A 17,971-nucleotide genomic window follows, 5' to 3' on the forward strand; every position below is an offset into this window, starting at 1 on the left:
ATATATATATCTAGAAAACTTCAGTAAGAAATATAACCAGAGAATCAATAACAAATGCATTAATGGAGAATCAAGCAATACCTACAAATCATCTGGAAATGTGTTTGCAACATGGATAATTGTGGCATCTTTGGAACATCTTTTCTAAACTGGCTTCCATTTATGTTTTAACAAACCTATATCAGAATTTAATAAGCAGAGCCTGACTTGCACCTTTTAAAGGATCCACTCTGTGTTTATGTGTATTCAAATACATACTCAGTGCCATCAAAAAGAAAGTCAGTTTATTATTGTTACATATTCGTGTACTTCAAGTATTTAAATCATTCAGTTAGATTCTAGTTGGTGGAACATAAGATACTATGTAATCTGTCAACAAAACTGTCTCTCTTTAATCTTCTATTATGAATGGGAAATGAAATTAGAGCTTTCTAAAGATGTTATTTATTTCCTGAAAATTGAATGAGAGCATGCACAGTAATGAACTAGAGCAACAAAGATGATCTGTTTGCATGCTGTTGACTTCCCTAGAGGTGAACACTGAATGGCTGAATTCTTAGTTCAGTATTTCATTCAGAATCCTATTTTTACAAGTGCTTTCATTATATTAGAAAACAAAAATACTTAAAACATTCATTGTAGCTTGCATTTCTATGACATGTTTTATGTTCATTAGTTAGCAGTTCTTACCATGAGAGGAATGGAGATTCAGAAGAGTTAAGCGATTCACCCAAGTTCTCATAACTGTACCAGTGCTATGGCCTGGGTATTCTGACCCCAGAATATTCTTTCCTATGACTCATAGCTGTTATCCAAATAAATAACAGCCATTAGGATAGATAAACAGGAGAAAGCATTTTTACTAACGGAATACTTGCAAGTTTCTTTGGTCTTTCATGTCACAGTATCTGAATGATTTCAACTCATGGCTTCAAATGTTCTAGAAACCACCGTTTCAAAAGTGACTATAATAAAAGAAAAGAACTATTTTCTATTTAGATAAACATAGTGCAAATTCTTACCGAGAACTAAGACTGGTTACTCCAGGAGTAGAAACATAATTTTTATTACTATATAATTTAGGAAATAAAACCAAGTTATAGTGATTGTGAGAAAAGCAATTTTCACAGTTGTGACCTCTATATATTTCTAAATATTCCGTATTTTATTTCTTCATTAAAAACCTTACATATATAATTGAGCACACAGAAAAGTACTCTAAACAGATAAGCTGGCATGTCATGGGGCCTGTGGAACATAATGGAATGAAAACTATATTTGTATGTAATTAATATGCACATTGTATAATATTCTAACAACAAATTTCACTTTTTCTCTGAGTATCAGAATATTTTAACCTCAGTAAATGAATTATAAATTTCTAAATTTTAAAATAATCTTGTTTCTTTTTGTTTTTGCTGGCAAGACAAAAACTAGCTCATTATCAAAGTTAAAAGCGTTTGACATGTAACACATAAAGAAGGTTAACTTTTTATAAATATAAGCTGCTGAAAAGATATATTCTTTTGCTAAAAATAAAGCATTAGGATAATAAACTTCAGAGCTAAAGACCTAGTCAAATCTTCTCAGTTGACAGAAAAAGAAAATGAGGTCACACAACTAAACTGCCTTCTCCAAGGTCACATAGTGAGTGGTGGAGTTGATCCTTAAATCCAAAGTCTCTCTGGACACCACAGAATCTGGCCTCTCACCTTTATTACAAAGTCTAAACTGAACACTGATGGGTCAAGTACAACATCTTCCTGCTTTTCTAGATCCTAAACCAAGCTATACTCCAATGAATGAATATACAAATAAATCTTACATTGAAAAAGATCTACAAAATATAAAACTGCATTCATTTCTCAACTGGCATAATGATGCCACATGGATGCACACAAAAATGCAGGTAAATACATATGTACATGTGTTACCAGGATCCCTGGGAGGTTGGAATTCAGGTGGAGTTCAATTCTTCATACTTTTCTGAACTGCCTGAATTATTTTTGCAAGCACACATTGCTTTAACAATCACTTACAATTAGGCTACCTTGTTGCAAATTGAAAATAGAACCTAGAACAGTAGTTATATTTTTCATACATGTTAACTCTTAAAAAATTTACTGTCAACAAAGGAGCACTCTGATTTTTTGTATTGAAACAGAATTTATACTCTTGCCTTAGTCTCAGCAATGCAGAAAAATAAATGCCTACTAGTCGTGGCATGATGGTTTCTTTTTAATGTGAAGAAATTATTAACATACTTTTTGCTCCTTCTCTTATGCTTTTCAATCTGGGTAAACCCCCTTTGTGATCGGCTCTCCCATTTTCCCTTTAATCATCTCTATCATATTACTTGTTATCCTTAGACTTGTTTCCACACTTCAACATTCCCTCTTAGATTCTGGAACTCAGTCCTAAACAAATTTTAAAGAACCACAAACACAGCCTCAGGAGGGACAAAAATAAAGAAAACCATATTCTGCTTAGTCTATAAGTGATGGCTGATTAACTAAACACTTAGAGAAAAGAAAAATCCAATTTATTCCATAGAATGCTCCAAAAAGCCATAACTGTCAAGCGTTTTTTGTTTTGTTTTGTTTTACACCTTAAACCACTGAGTTTTGTTTAAAATGGCTTAGAAGAATGGTTATTATCCTGAATTTTATCTAGCCAGATTGCCAACTCCCCAAGGGTAAGAACACTTTTGAATCCCCTATGGTGCCTGGTGTCTGCCTTGCAAAGTGTCTAACACACTAAGGGCATTTAGTCAGATTTCTTTGATGGATTGATTGAGGATGTAAATTCTAATACATGGAGATACTGTAAACCACCTCTGAAATTTTACTGCTGTTTTGTTTTTAGCTTGTGGTTTTTCCACTGGAGCATGATAATCATCTGTCTCCTATGAAATCCTATAGAGTAAGCTTTTCAATTTATTTCTACATTACTCCAGAACTCTTTTTATTAAATAAGTATCTACTCGAATAGAATAGGAAGCAAAAAGGTGGTGGGTGGGGAGAAAATATAGTAGCCAACCTCTGCTTTAGTTCTGTGCTGGAAATTATTGAATGGGAATGCCAGATACAGTAACTACTTCAATGGCTTAAATAATCATTTCTAATTTGGTTTAAGAAATATTTCTCAGTATCAATTATTTCGAGAACAGATTTTTTTTTTTTAAGCCATTTGTATTGGTATGACATTGTGAATCAATGCTACTTTGGCCCTTCAGGGATGGCAAGATACATCTTAGCAGTGAGTAATCCATTTATCAGCGCTCCATCAGAAACCTGAGCTTTTAATGCACACTGCTTCAACAAGTTCTTGTATCCTCAAAGACTCAGAAATCACTAATCAGAAAGTACCCGTCTTTTTTTTTTTTTACTTTATGTGTATGTATCTCTGTATTTCATTAGATGGATTTCAATACTCTAGTATTTATCAAAGGGGTTGCAAAATGGGGCCTGAAGGCCAGAGCAGGGGAGAGAGGGAGGGAGAAAGAAAAAGAAAAAAGAAAAATGAAATAAAGAAAGAGGGGGGAAAGAGTGAGAAAGGGAGAGAAAGAAAGAAATGGGCATCTTCTTTAGAGAGAAAACAAGCTCTCAAGTATTGTCTATTTCTAACTCTTTCCTATTTCCTTGCATCTCGTCCACCATATGCTCTCTGCACTGGGAAGGTATTAGGGTTTGATCTTCCAGGCTAATGATATGCAAAATGACTACTGCATGTAAGTATTGGAAATTAAATACAAAGAAACCATGTACAGGAAAAGCAAGATAAAAAATAGGTAGGCAAATCCTTAAAAACAGGTAATAATTTTACTACAGGGAATAAAAATAATACGGTTATTTGGGTTATTTTCTTTGCTCTCTACATATATGATGTATTTCTCTAAAGGAAAGTTCATTATACTATTTCCTCTGTTTGAAAGATAAAAGCCAGTTGCACTAATTCCATAAACCATGTATTTTAAGGAGAAGATGGACTAAATTCATTTTAATTTCATCCTGGATAATTACTACAAAGCATGCAGGACCTATTAGAGAAGGTAAGATTATTAAAAATCATTATGCACTTACAGAATCTCAGATCCAAACCAGTGATTAATTCTTAGTCTCATGGTGCCCTGGATGAAGGGATGACAAACACTTAGCAGAATAATCCCCGTTTGGTTGGGCAGAAGAATCACATACAGCATAAGGACCTTCCATTCTTACTCCACCAGAATGGTCAGCCTTAAACTAGACAGGCAGCTGAAGGCAGAAGGAGAAATTTTGGCCCTTCCTAACTTCCCACCTGTCCCCAAACTGAGGATTCCTGAAGAAATGATTCATTCATTTCCACTTTTTTTTTTTTTTTTGGAAGAGAGGGAGTAGGGGAGGGGCAGAGGGAGAGGAAGAGAGAGAATCTTAAGCAGGCTCCATGCCCAGCGCAGAGCCCGAAGGGAAGCTGATCTCACAACTCTGAGATCATGACCTGAGCCAAAATCAAGAGTCAGATGCTTAACTGACCTACCTTGCGCATCCAGGCATCCCATTCATTTCCAATTTAAAGCATGGTTGGAAAAGGTGACCTTGTAATGTGATGGAACTTATATTCAACCCTGGGTCCCTGGGAAAGTTACTGAACCTTTCTGGCTCTCTGATTCCTCGTAGGTAAAATAGGAGCAGCACTAACCAGTTCTGGGCTTAGGTGGAAATAAAATGACCAATCAAGGGTAAAGTACCTGAAAGGCAGAACATAGCAGAAACTCATACAAGTCAGTGGAGCTGAAAGTGAGGGAGAACAAGGTTTCCTTGGAACTTCTTCTAGGTGGCCCACAAAGCACCTTTTTTTTCCCCTCGTGTGGTTGCTTATAATATAGATAATTGCAGGAAACACAGAAAAAGTATGGAATATGTCTTTTATCTTCACTGTATCTGGAAGGAAAGTTAGGACTTTTTTGAGCTTTCCAGCAATACCAAAACCTAATATGTAATAGCCAGATGAAACATTTTCTCCTGACCTTAACTTATTTAAGATTCAGCTTTATGGCTGCTTTTTTAAAAAATCACCTTTCAAAAAACACTGGCTTCTCTACTTGCAAAATATGCATATGCTTTCCTTAAACTTCCCCGTATCTGTTCTATTGCCCATGTAGGTTGCACCAGGATGCCTAACCAGCCCCACCAAGCATCAGTAGCAACTTCCTGGAGGGGAAGAATCACCTCTGCTTAGCTGATTTAGCATGTACTTTACCTAGTACTGAATATACACTGAATCTTTAAGAACATTTTAGTTATAACTAAAACTTAGAATAAAGCCCTATAACCCACAGATCTTTAGTCATGTTAATACATAGGTTTGTGTCTTTCTAAATTTTCCTAGAAGAAAAAAACAACAACAAAATTTCTTGTCACTAAAGTATCTCAAGTCATAAAATCTCTTTTCACATAGCCCTTAGGCCACATGAGTTGGTACTAACAACCTATGGTAAACTGTTGGTGGCAGACATTATTAGGTACTTAATATAAAATTTATCCTTCCCTTTTTCTCTATGAAAAGGATCCAGACTTTTAGTGTAAAAGTACCCAGTTAAATGTAATCAGTTTCCCAGATTTAGTTGAAGCAATGGATGTTTATGTGATACTGTTCAGGCCAACGAGAAGGAAATAGAAGCTACTGTGTAAGGTTTCTTGGAACACCTGTTAGTAAAGGGAGGCACATTCAGCTGCCACACACTTATTTGTATTTTTCCATCCCCTTCCTTCTGCCTGGACGTGGATAATATGTCTGGAGAAGGGGCAGCCATCTTGTGACCATGAAGACAAAGGCCACACAGGGGCAAAAACACAGGTCTTCTGTGTCATCCTTGAGCAGCTGTACCAGCCCAAACTGGACTGTGTGTCTAAGGGGTTTATGTTTTATGAAAAAAATAAATCTATATTTCTAAATAGAGCAGCTGATAAACTCCATAGAAAATTAGATAGTATTTTAGTGGAAATATTCAAAATTCACATGGCTAACGCAACAGATATCATCAACTCATAAAAGTTACATACAAGCAAATCATACAGAAAGTATAGTTCCTTGATGACATTTGAAAAATCCTCACATCTCATTTGTAATCCTGTACATTTCCAATGTAGTTTTGTTAAGCAGACTTCTTACTTCCAGTTCCCTAGTAAAAGTATCATTGATATTTATTGGGGTTAGAAGCATGACTAGTACAGAATAATGAAGCCGTATATCTTACTCAAAAGAAACAGACTGAATGGGGGGAAAGAGCTTATTGTAAGCAAAATATTACACGTATATAAAATTAATAAACCAGAGGATAAAATCAGGAAGAAAATATTTAAGAAAAGATAAAAGGAGAAAGAATTGTTACTGTTAAATAAATATATTACATGTTATCTACCCAGGAAAAGGAATCTGTTGAAGTATTATTCATAAACAGACTACCTAACTAGAGCAAAGACAAGATCTATTAGCAATGTGAGAGGGGGTGGGTAATGTGACCTGAATTGTGTAACTGAATCTTTACAACTAATATATGTGGGATAATAAAATAAAAGTATGACATGGGTTCTGAAAATACACATGGGTGAGGGATTATTTCTCTCTGAAGAGTCAGAGAAGATTTGAGGGAATAGGGCTTTACAGTTTGTGTAGGAGTTTGGCAACTGGATAACAGGGGGTGGGTGGGAATGACGTTCTAAACAGAGAGAGAAATAGGAACAAAAGCGAGTAGGTGTCAAAGTTCTTTTAGTTCATGGTGCCCTGGAAAGTGCCTGGTATATAAGAAACAACCCATAAACATTTGTGAATGAATGAATAAATAAATACATAGCATGTTCAGTAAGCAGTAAGGATTAAGTCATGGTTGTAATGTATCAGGTATATGATGATGTATAGCCTTTTGTACCATGCTGAGAGGTTGAAGAAAAGGGCAACTTTCACATTAGAGCAGAGGAATATGGCCCAATCAGAGGAGAAGGGTTTATACCTAGAGCTGGTAGAAAACAATTAAGAAAAGTTGATGAAAACTTTGGATAAGGGTAGGGAGAGATAAATAATTTCAGTTGAAAACAACTTGATCTGGGTTGAAATGCCCCAGTGTGTAACTGAAAAAACACATCTGGAGCCTTGGAGAAAGAAGGAACTTGATTATAGACTAGACTAGGTGTCAATGGACACCACACATTTACACAAAATGTACTATGTGCCAGACACTGGAAGTGTGAAGATGAATAAGACTGTCCTGGCCTTCAAGAAGCGTATAGTAATTATGATTCAGTGTGATACACAGAAGAATAGGAGTAGGTATATGATACAGAAGTAATGTATAGAAAGGAATAATTCCATTCGCGTGTGTGTGGCAGAAGAAGGTATCAAAAGAGACTTCGCAGAGTAGCTGGCAATGGGAATTTAAAAGCTACCTAGAAGTTTTCTAGATGAAGGTAGAGAAGCGCATATTGAGAAAAGAAAGGCAGGGCCAGCTTTGTGCAGCCATAAAGCAATGTTAGAGACACTGCTGCTCATATAACACGTAAAAATTGTGTGGTGGACAATGAGATCAGCATGCTAGGGCCATTGTAGCAGAGAGCTGTCTTTGAAGACAATGAGCCTTTTCCTTAAGGCTTCTAACATGGAAAGGGAGGCCAATCGGGCATGGTGGATCTGTGCTGAGGCCTTTAGAAAGCAGATATTATTATTTTTTATTTTTATTTTTTAGATTTTTGTATTTATTTATTTTGAGAGAGAGAGTGTGCAAGTGAGTGGGGGAGGGTCAGAGGGAGAGAGAGAATCTCAAGCAGACTCCACGCTGAGCGGGGCTTGCTATCACCACCCTGAGATCATAACCTGAGACAAAATCCAAGAGTCAGAAGCTTAACTGACTGAGCTACCCAGGTGACCCCAGATATTATTTTTTTTAAATCAAAGATAAGAAGAGAATGAGTTCATCAGTGATGGTTTTACTGACTGACAGTACTGATGAGAACTGACTGAAAGTAAAAATAAAATCCTGACAATATTGTTGGAAATGATCCTGGAAAGAATAAATAGAGAGAGACATCTCAAGAAACCTACTCAGGGGCCTTTTTAATGAGCTCAGATTTAAAGACATATATATATATAAACAAACAAGCAAACAAGGAAAAACAAAACACAGGACAGAGATTCAAAGAGTGCTAAATCTGGCAGGAACATGAAGTATCATTAGTTCAGCTTTTTTGTTGTGTAGGTTGGAAAACAGAGTCCCAGACATAGTACATTAATAAGAGAATTCAGATTCAGTACTTTTTTATTATAGGGACCTACTGTTGCAGAAGAGTAGTTCAGCGTCCCTACATATACTACTCTGTAGACCAGCTACATTAGATCTTCTGGAAAGTCTAAAATATTTTGATTTTCCAAGATCCCATCCCCCCAAAGTTTTACCCAATGGTCTGGGGTGGACCCTAAATTCTCCATTTTTTAAAGGTTTTCAAGTAATTTCTTGGATATGGAAACCATTGGTTTAAATGAAGTCTAAGACTGTGTAGGAGACTAGCGATGGTTACTGATTAAGGGAAATACATTCTCCTGTAATAAAGAGAAAACTTGCAATGATGCCCTAGTTTTTGAGAAACTAAATCTTTAATCATATTTGAATCACCAATTAATATGTTTTAAATGTCTTTCACATGCTTGGTTCTATGGGAAGAAAGGCAGAATATGAAGAGAATGATTTTATTCTTTGCGGGTTTTTTTTGGTTTGTTTTTACAAAGATATCCTATCGAAGAATTTACTAGAGTTTTTCTGGGAGACAACAGATTTTCCTCACGCCAGCACATCATAATGCTTAGTGTGTTCCTTGGTTTGTCACTTGAGAACTTGCAGTAGCACTCGCAGAAGAAGATATCAAGGTGGCAGCTTTTACAGCAGTGCAAGTGTTAGCATGAGAAGTGTAAGAATTTATATACTGTGCAAAGGATTTTTCTATTTTGTGTTATCAAAATGCTTACCTACTAGGTACCACCTGTTCTATGTCTATACTGATAAAACTATAAAAACTGGCACAATTGTGATGCCTGGGTGGCTCAGTCAGTTAAACATCTGCCTTTGGCTCAGGTCATGATCCTGGGGTCCTGGGATCGAGCCCCGCACCGGGCTCCTTGCTCAGTGGGGAGCCTGCTTCTCCCTCTCCCGCTCCCCTGCTTGTGCTTCCTCTCTATTTCTCTCTCTCTCTGACAAATAAATAAATAAAATCTTTAAAAAAAAATTGGCACGATCAAACAACAAAGCCTTAAAAAAAAAAAAAAATAACCACCAAATACCTTTAGGTAAGCCAGATATGATTCAACTTTGCACTGAATGTAAACAGAGACTCTCTCATTTCAGGGCTAAAATACCAAGCTCAGAATGCTTAAGCCAAACAGCCAACAACCCATGGTCATTAACATAAAGCTTCTACTCCTCTACTGAACTTCTGATAGGGTCTTTTCATTCCCAAGACACTGCCTTCCTGCATACCCTTAAAAACATTCCAGGCAACTTTTATGAAAGAGTGCTCCAGGTCATTTATTAATGTCACTGAGATTTAAAATTAAGGAAGAGGAAACGTTAATATTAATATTGAGTGCCTTTCTCAATTCTTCACATAAAATACCAGCAAGTAAGGTGGGGAAACTTGTTTGTTTGCTCTGGATTCTTCCCCACATATGCTCGAGTACAAGATCTAGTAGAGTGGACTCTTAAAGTTCACAGATATTGAGGATTGGCCTGATTATTTTGAGATGACCAAGTTCCAAAGTTCCAGGCATTATACTTCTGTAATTTGTCAGGCCATCAAACTGAATCAAGCATACTGGGAGGAGGCTGATGTAGTCTTTAGCTTGCTGACTTCTCACATACATAAACTAACGCCTCCACTTCCATGGATTCTTCTATCATGAATGTAGCTTTGCTGTTCTCTACCTGTTCTCATTGATGTAGGGCAGCCTGTGATGTGAAAAAAAAAAAAAAAAAGTTTCTTCTTAAAAAAATGGTATTAGCCAAGAGGTAAACTTAATTGAAAGCTGGAAGCTGATAACGTATGTTACACTTGGCAGGTGACAATAGTAGCCTGATTCAGAATAAGAATCGTATTTGGAAGGAAGCCTGCATAGATCTCTCCATATTTTTGAACTGGGGATTTCTTGAATTTGAGGGTTCATGAAGATCTCAGGATGCATACCTTGTGAATGTCAAGGGTCTACTCTAATTAGTTCTCATGAGTGGTTTCTTCCTTATCTAGTCAGAGAACATAATTTTCATCTTAAAAATCTACTACACGATAGCAATTTATTAATATTTATTAAGTGCCTTTGGGAAAAGTAACTTAGTGCCCAACCATAATTTAACTTAAAATGTGTTAGATTCTTATAATGAGCTTATATGATTTTCATATCAAGGTAGGGTGACTTAAATATTTTTTGAAAGAACAATTCATTATACTTCTGTTTGATCATTTTAAATGCTGTGCTTCCAAATTCAGCGTTATTTAAATAATCATAATCAGCAAAACTTGAGATCTCCATGAAAAACTGGCCATTTAATATAACTATCCCAAGCAATTCTGGTTTGCATATTCATCTCTCAATGAGTTTTCTGGAAAATCTGACAAAAGGATTTAAGGAATGATGGCAACCATTCTGACGGTAACTTTTAAAAAGCCACCTATAAATGTTATCAGTAACAGGAGAATGCTAGCACTAAATGAAATGCCCCAGGGTTCTAAGTAGCTGAAATATTCAAGAGCAGAGTTACTTTCATACTAAAACTACAACTTAAAAAAGCAAGATGGAAACTTTTCTTGGGGCAAGATAAGAACTAAATATCAGATACTGGATTGTAAGAAGAAGCACAGTTTTCCTATTTTATTGGTATGATGATACGCTAGAATGTCTTTTAGGTTCAAGATAGAATTACGTAATTACAGGCATTTAAAGTTACTCTTTTCTCAATCTGTGACTGTAGGGATACAGAGTAAGCAAAATGGACAAGATTACATGATGAGAGAAAGGAACAGGATGATAAGGAAACCAAGAGTATAGTAGAAAAGATGAAGGTAGCTGAGAAATTTTAAGAAAACCAACTGGAAATGTAGAATGCAGGATGAAACACATTAATAGAATCCACTGAGGAAACACAAGGAATCTTAAATGTAAGTGAATTTTAAAATAATTTCACTTTTTGTCTTTAATCATGTACTCACACTGTTCACTTTGTCATTCAATTTAGCTTGTAGAACACCTCCAAACATCTTAAGATAAAATTCACAGCCTAAGTCTTAAATCCTATGGAGAGCTCCCTTAACAATATTAATGTTCTATTTCTTTCTTCCTCTCATTTTAGTTAAGATAGAGAAGTCAAGGGAATATGTTCTTAGAATCCTAATGGATTACACAATGAAACACGTGCTTGGGTAGGTAAGAAAAGAGAAAATTTAACCTCCTAGAAAGCAGTTTTCTTCTAGATTTAATTTATGGGAACTCAGTATTAGATATGCAATATACATTTACTTACACAATTAGAGACATAGCAATCTGAGAAATAGAAGTATATTTACTAATTCTCCATTTTCTATTTAACATTCAAGTTAAAGTAACTTTTTTTCCCATTCGTTATTGATGACTTTAGTACTGCAGATCCTAAGAGTTACTGTTGAATGACAAAGAAAGAGGGGGATTAAAAATCACCATGTTGCAATTCAACATTGTATGTATGAAAATGCTCATCCTCATGAACATTGCTTCTTTTGGCTGACAAGCTCCATCCCTTAAAAACTGTTCTGTTCCTTGACCTTCCTTGATATATTAAATGCTAATTTGGTTCTTCTTTTCTCTTTTTTTTTTTCTCTGCTTCTTTATCTTCTTGCTCTAAAGAATGTGGATATTACTGAGCTCCTCTTGGTAAATCATCTTTCCCAGAAATCTCCACTCTCATGAATTCATCTATCACTTCTGGATTATTTCACAAATATTTGTCTCTGGCTATAACCTCTCTGTCAAGTTCTAATTTTCTAAATTTTTGCTACTTCAACTTGCTTTTCTTGCCATTACCTCAAACTCAGCATGTCTAAGGCTCAATTCATCATATGCCTATTTAAATAATTTTTTTAAAAGTTTATCCTTATTCCAGATCCCTCGCAATTCCCTTCCCCCAAAACATCCTCCAAATGCTCCATTGTTGACTAGATCTTCACAAAATACTGCTTTGATCATATCATTTGCTGATCAAAAACCTTTAAGGTCCCTGGTACCCAAACCATATAGTACATACTCATTAGCTTGGCATTTAGGGTTCATAGCATCTATACAAGTATTTATTGAGCTCTATTATTCACTTGGCACTAGAGATGAGCAGGACATTCATGGTCCCTGCTGTCATAGAGCTCACAGTCTAGTAGGAAAGAAAAACACTAAAATGTAAGTTTATATGTGGCAAGTGTGAAATATGGATGCTTTGGGGGCCTCTAGCGGGGGGGAGAGATTCTTTTTTTTTTTTTTTTAAAGATTTTTATTTATTTATTGAGAGAGAGAGAATGATAGAGAGAGAGCATGAGTAGGGAAGAGGGTCAGAGGGAGAAGCAGACACCCTGCTGAGCAGGGAGCCCAATGTGGGACTCGATCCAGGACTCCAGGATCATGACCTGAGCCGAAGGCAGTCGCTTAACCAACTGAGCCACCCAGGCGCCCCAGGGAGAGATTCTTGAGTAGTACCTAAAACACTCACTGTTGCTTTCTTATAAATTAGGCCTACATAATGAATAGTGAAAATTATGTCCAAACAAAAGGAACCATATTATAGAATTTTTATCATAACCTTGGATTAAATATCAATCTTCTGGAGCTGCTCATAATGGGAATTATTTATCAACTCATTATAAGTACAAGGATTTATGCTAGTTACTTTATATAATATTCTTTTTAGTCTTCATAACAATCTTGCACGATGGGTATCCTTATTCCTTTTTTAGAGATAAGGTAACAGCCTCCAAGAGATAGACTCCAAGGACTTAACCCAAAGTCTTACTAATTAATTAAAGGCAAGGTAGTCTTCAGACTCAAAACATATGTTCTTTTTCCTACATGCCATGATTAGATCATACACAAGTTTTCGACACAAGGATACTTAGCAATGACGGACTGGACATCCTAGAGCCTCCTCCACACGGTGTCAGCCTTGAGCAGCTGGCCACAGGTGGCAACATCACAATATTTTGAGAAAGATTTTGTTCTGTAACATTCTTGTAAAACTGCCTATTTCACGCTGCCTTTTAAGAAATGTTCTCTATTGCAATGGGAAAATCAGGACTATAGGAAGCATAGTCAGTCCTTGTGAATAATTTTTAAGTTAAACTCTTTTAAAATTTATGATTTATGATAACTTTTTGATACACAGGGAATACAAATAACAATACAACTTAAAAAAATCTTATTAAATTTTCTGCATCACAGTACATTGCCCTACTCAAACGATACTGCAAATTTCTTTATCATGTTATTTTCAGTATTTGAAACTAAATGTGTTTTAGCTTCTAATTCTTACATACTAGAAATCAGAAATTATGTTGAAGAGGAAATATTCAATATTATTCTTTACCACTGCATGCATGAACTTTTATAATTTCCTAAAACATATTTATCAATGTCTAATTCTATACCTACAGTTAGTATTTTCTCCCAGAATATATATCTCATTATTTATATTTTATACTTTATTCTTGATTTTTTCCTAGAATATGACATTTTAGAAGTGCTGATCAGTTTACTGCAGAATTTGTTTTGTCTGCAGGTGTTAATTTTAGCATTTTGTACTGAAGAAGTAGAGAAAGGTAGAAATTTGCTAAATTGTATTATATCACAACATATTTTAATGTAGATTATTAAAGTAATTACATAAGTAAAATAATTCTTCATGTAGCTTATATTTTTCCTAAAATTAATTTGTAAAATTAGTTCAAGGCATTAAACAGAACAAAGTTTCCTCAGATACTGTACAAAAAGATATTTGCACCGTGGTTTCCATGTATATGGGATTTAATACTTTGATTCTAAAACATTATTTTTGGCTATGGAATGTTAATAAAAAAGTGCTTTGTAACTGATAACAAACAAACAAACAAACATACTCCTTAACTCATAAATTAATACTCAGCAAGATACAGCTATTCCTAAGAAATTAAGATGCCTATAACTTACTTCAAAAAAAATAAATCTGTAAGCACAGATTATAATATTTTGTCAATCAATTAGCCCAATGTCTTTATTTTAAAAATGTTGAGTGGCTTCCTTTAACCTAGGTATCTAGTTTGTGGCAGTCAGAATAAGACCCCTAAGTTTAATTCACTTTTGCTTTTTATTCTTCCAATCTTCAACTATTTAACATAGTTATTAAAAAAATGTTTAATTACCTATTGGAAAAGAGAACTTTATATTAGATTTTAACCTACAATGAAGGAAGTGATTACAATACTATATACTAATATTCATCTAAGATAGCAAAGCAATGTCATTTACCTTAAATTTACGTCTCTGCTCTGCACAGCTGTTGAAGAACCACAAGTCTGTCTCATGGCTGTAAATGTAACAAGAACAATAATGCGACCAATTTTCATACCTAAACTAAATTAAGTAGATTTGTCATAGGTTAGAAAACTGATAATGTATTTTACAAAAAAGATTTAAAATTTATAGATTATGGAAGTGTGCATATGCATATGCATATGCAAATGTGTGTCTTTGTGTACACGCATGTGTGTTTTTAAAAAGAGTAAAAGAAATTCACTCTTTTTAATCTGGAAATTAGTTCCGTGAAATTGAAAGCATTACTTATTCTCTTTGGTTAACTGTTCTTTTTATGGACCACTATGGGTATACCAACCAAGTCTAGGAAGTGCTAGGAGTAGATATTAATAAATATCACAAATCAAGATAAGAGACTGTCTTCAGCTGTTATAGTATGTTTTCTGGGATACATAGTAAGCATGTAAAGAAGAAACATCTGGTAATGCTTAGGTTGGTATCAGCTCCCATTTGCATCACAATCTTTATATATTATTAATGACTATGTCATTAATCAATGTACCTACTGATTGGACCTATTCAACAGGTGTTTCATGTAATGAATAGAAAATGTAAACATGTTTCAAATACATATATTCAGATACCTGTACATGAAAGTGAAATTACTACACAATCGGTACTCAAGCTTGTCAGATGTGATTTTTTTTCTTTCCATTTTGTATTAGATAGGCTAATATCTATGCATCTGTAGCACAAAACCCTGAAAAAATGTAAATGAGAAAGTAATAGTAGATAAATACTAGTCTGCTAGAAATAGACTCTCTACCATGTCACACTTCAAATCTGGCTACCACTTCTCAATATTTAAAAGAAATCAGTTGAGTGTAACAAGACCTAATATTGTTCTTGTGACTTGAGCCATCAAAACAGATTTTTTAAAAATCTGTATTTTTTCAAACTTTATAAAATAGTTCTCCATCAAAACTATATTTTAAAATGAAAAACGAATACTCTCCTTTGGTCCTCTAAAAATGTGTGATGCCTGATAAAGCACAAACCACCATGATTTATTATCAAGCACCAAATACCTAGCCTTTGCACGTGCAGATTTTGAAACATGTTCAATTATCTTTATGAATTTTAAGAGATAATCTGCACCAACTCTATTTTGAAAGATGGGTTAAACTCTTAGTTAAGCAGAAAAAGAACCAGACTGTAGAAAATCATAAAAGTTTTGAAGTGTTAATTTCATATTAAATGGTTAAAAATTTTAACAAAAATATTCAACCCTTTTCTTTAACATAAGTGGTAATAGTGCAACTCACAATAAATAGCATTTGCAGATGCAAGGATAAGCATTACCTAATATCCTCATTTAACAACATATGTAAACTAGTATAAAATGCTATTAGGTTTTAAACACAATCCCAGGATTTTTACTGTTGCTAAACTTATCAAATACTATGTGTACTAAAACTTCAGGCTCACATTTTATTAACAGCAGTGTATTTTTTGGTGAACAGATAAGTCTTCATTCATTATTTCTAAATTCTCATTCATAAAAACCAACTGTTCATTCCTATGACATTTTGGCATTAGACCTGCTTAAAATACAAAATAATAAAAAAAGCTACAATTTTATAATTTATACAATGGAGATACATTCATATTGATATGCATCATAAAACACTAAATATAAGTGACACAAGAAAAGTCTTTGTAGTAATGGTTAGCACCTGAAATTGTTAAAAGGTATTTAAATTACTTTCAATCACCCTTTCACAATAAAATAATAAAATTGAGGACTTCTGCTCAAAATTTTATTTATACAACATCTGGTACATGAGCAACAATTTCTGATTTTAGAGTCATTAATATTCCTACATTATATGTGTGTGTTTTCTATGAAAAATTATGGATATTTTAGTTAAACAAAGTATCAAATCTTGCCTTCCAATACTACAACAACAAAAAGAAAGAAAGAAAGAAAGAAAGAAAGAAAGAAAGAAAGAAAGAAAGAAAGAAAGAAAGAAAGAAAGAAAGAAAAAAAAACTAAAGCCCAGCCATTCTTTCCAGAGATGCCCTGGTAACCAGCAATAAAGAAACTTCTACTGGACTTAGCTTTGGGGAGGAAGGAACAACTACTTTGTCTATTTTGTCAAGAGTTATGTTAAAACAGAATTAGGACAATATGTATGTAGTGTTTTTCCAGTAGTTGAAACAATAAACTCCTACCTTTGGCTTACACTGCCAGCATCTAAACCTCCTTTGCTATACCAACAACAGTGCAAAATTCCCACTCTGAAGCCACAGTGAGGGAAACATTTCATTTGCTATCTTCTGTGACTTCCATGTAAATTTTTCTCTGTCATGCAAATGTATGGAGAGGCTGTCTTGGAATAAGACAATTCGATGGAAAGACTCCAATCACTGGCATTACTTGGGGAGAGATGATGGTGAGGAAATTGTGTTGCCATAAAATTACTGATTAGTTTAAACAAAAGAGCGTGACATTTATTTTAAAAAAAATTAAAATGAATCTTCAACTCAGGCTGATTCAATACAACGTTTGCAATCATGGCAGACATTTGAACTTTAGACTACTGGAACACATCCCCTCTCCACAAGTCTTCCTTCTTCCCACCCACCTCCCACAAATGGGTTTGTTCCCAAGAATATATATTCTCATCTCAAATTTGTCTAGGGACCAAAAATTTAATCCAGTTTTTACATAATAAGTAGTTTCTGGATTGTGTAGATCAGTAGCCTGTAATTCTCTGTCATACATACTAAACTTCAGGAAGCCATCATATGAGACTTAGTTACTAATATCTGGGAGTACACCTGAAAATGAAAATAGACAGCTAGGCCATTAAAAAAATTCCAAGATTATTTGGATAAAATAAAGCAACAAGAAAGATGCTTACTTTTTTTTCAAACTAAGCTTACCTTATTAGACATGTACATAGCACATGATTCAGGAAAAAGCATTGCTTATCTTTCAACAGAGCTGATAAACATTTTGAAAGATGTTTTATGTAACCTCAGATTCTCCCTTCCAGACATTTAATAACTACACCCTAAAAATGTTTCTTCCCCCCAAACAATGTCCTATGTACTCTGGGTAAGATTATATTAAAACAATGGTTATATTATGTAACAAAAAGTTACTTTAAAGGACATACATACTATCAGTTTCACAGGACAAACATGGTGAATAAGGACAACAAACTCCAGAATGTGTTTTTATAACTGTAGCAACAGCAATAACTCCTTGGCAAACTCAAACAGTTTTTTTGGCAACCCTGGAGGTTTTCTGCATTTGTCACTTGGATACAACTGCGGAGGGTTGTCTAAAACTGCTTTGTCTCCTTCCATACCATCTTACTATGGCTTTGCTTTTAAGGAAGAAATTTCACATTTTACTTTAACT

The 17,971-nt window shown here is 34.6% G+C and overlaps 1 protein-coding gene across 1 annotated transcript in view; it reads right to left on the reverse strand.

Annotated features, from left to right (window-relative positions):
• Positions 1-17,971, reverse strand: part of FOXP2 (forkhead box P2) — a 548,145-nt gene that overhangs the window by 136,283 nt on the left and 393,891 nt on the right. The gene's annotated exons all lie outside the window — the stretch shown is intronic.

This window comes from Leptonychotes weddellii, chromosome 12 (genome assembly GCF_054177405.1).
Source record: "Leptonychotes weddellii isolate Sample4059 chromosome 12, ASM5417740v2, whole genome shotgun sequence".
In the NCBI taxonomy this organism is placed as follows: Eukaryota; Metazoa; Chordata; class Mammalia; order Carnivora; family Phocidae; genus Leptonychotes; species Leptonychotes weddellii.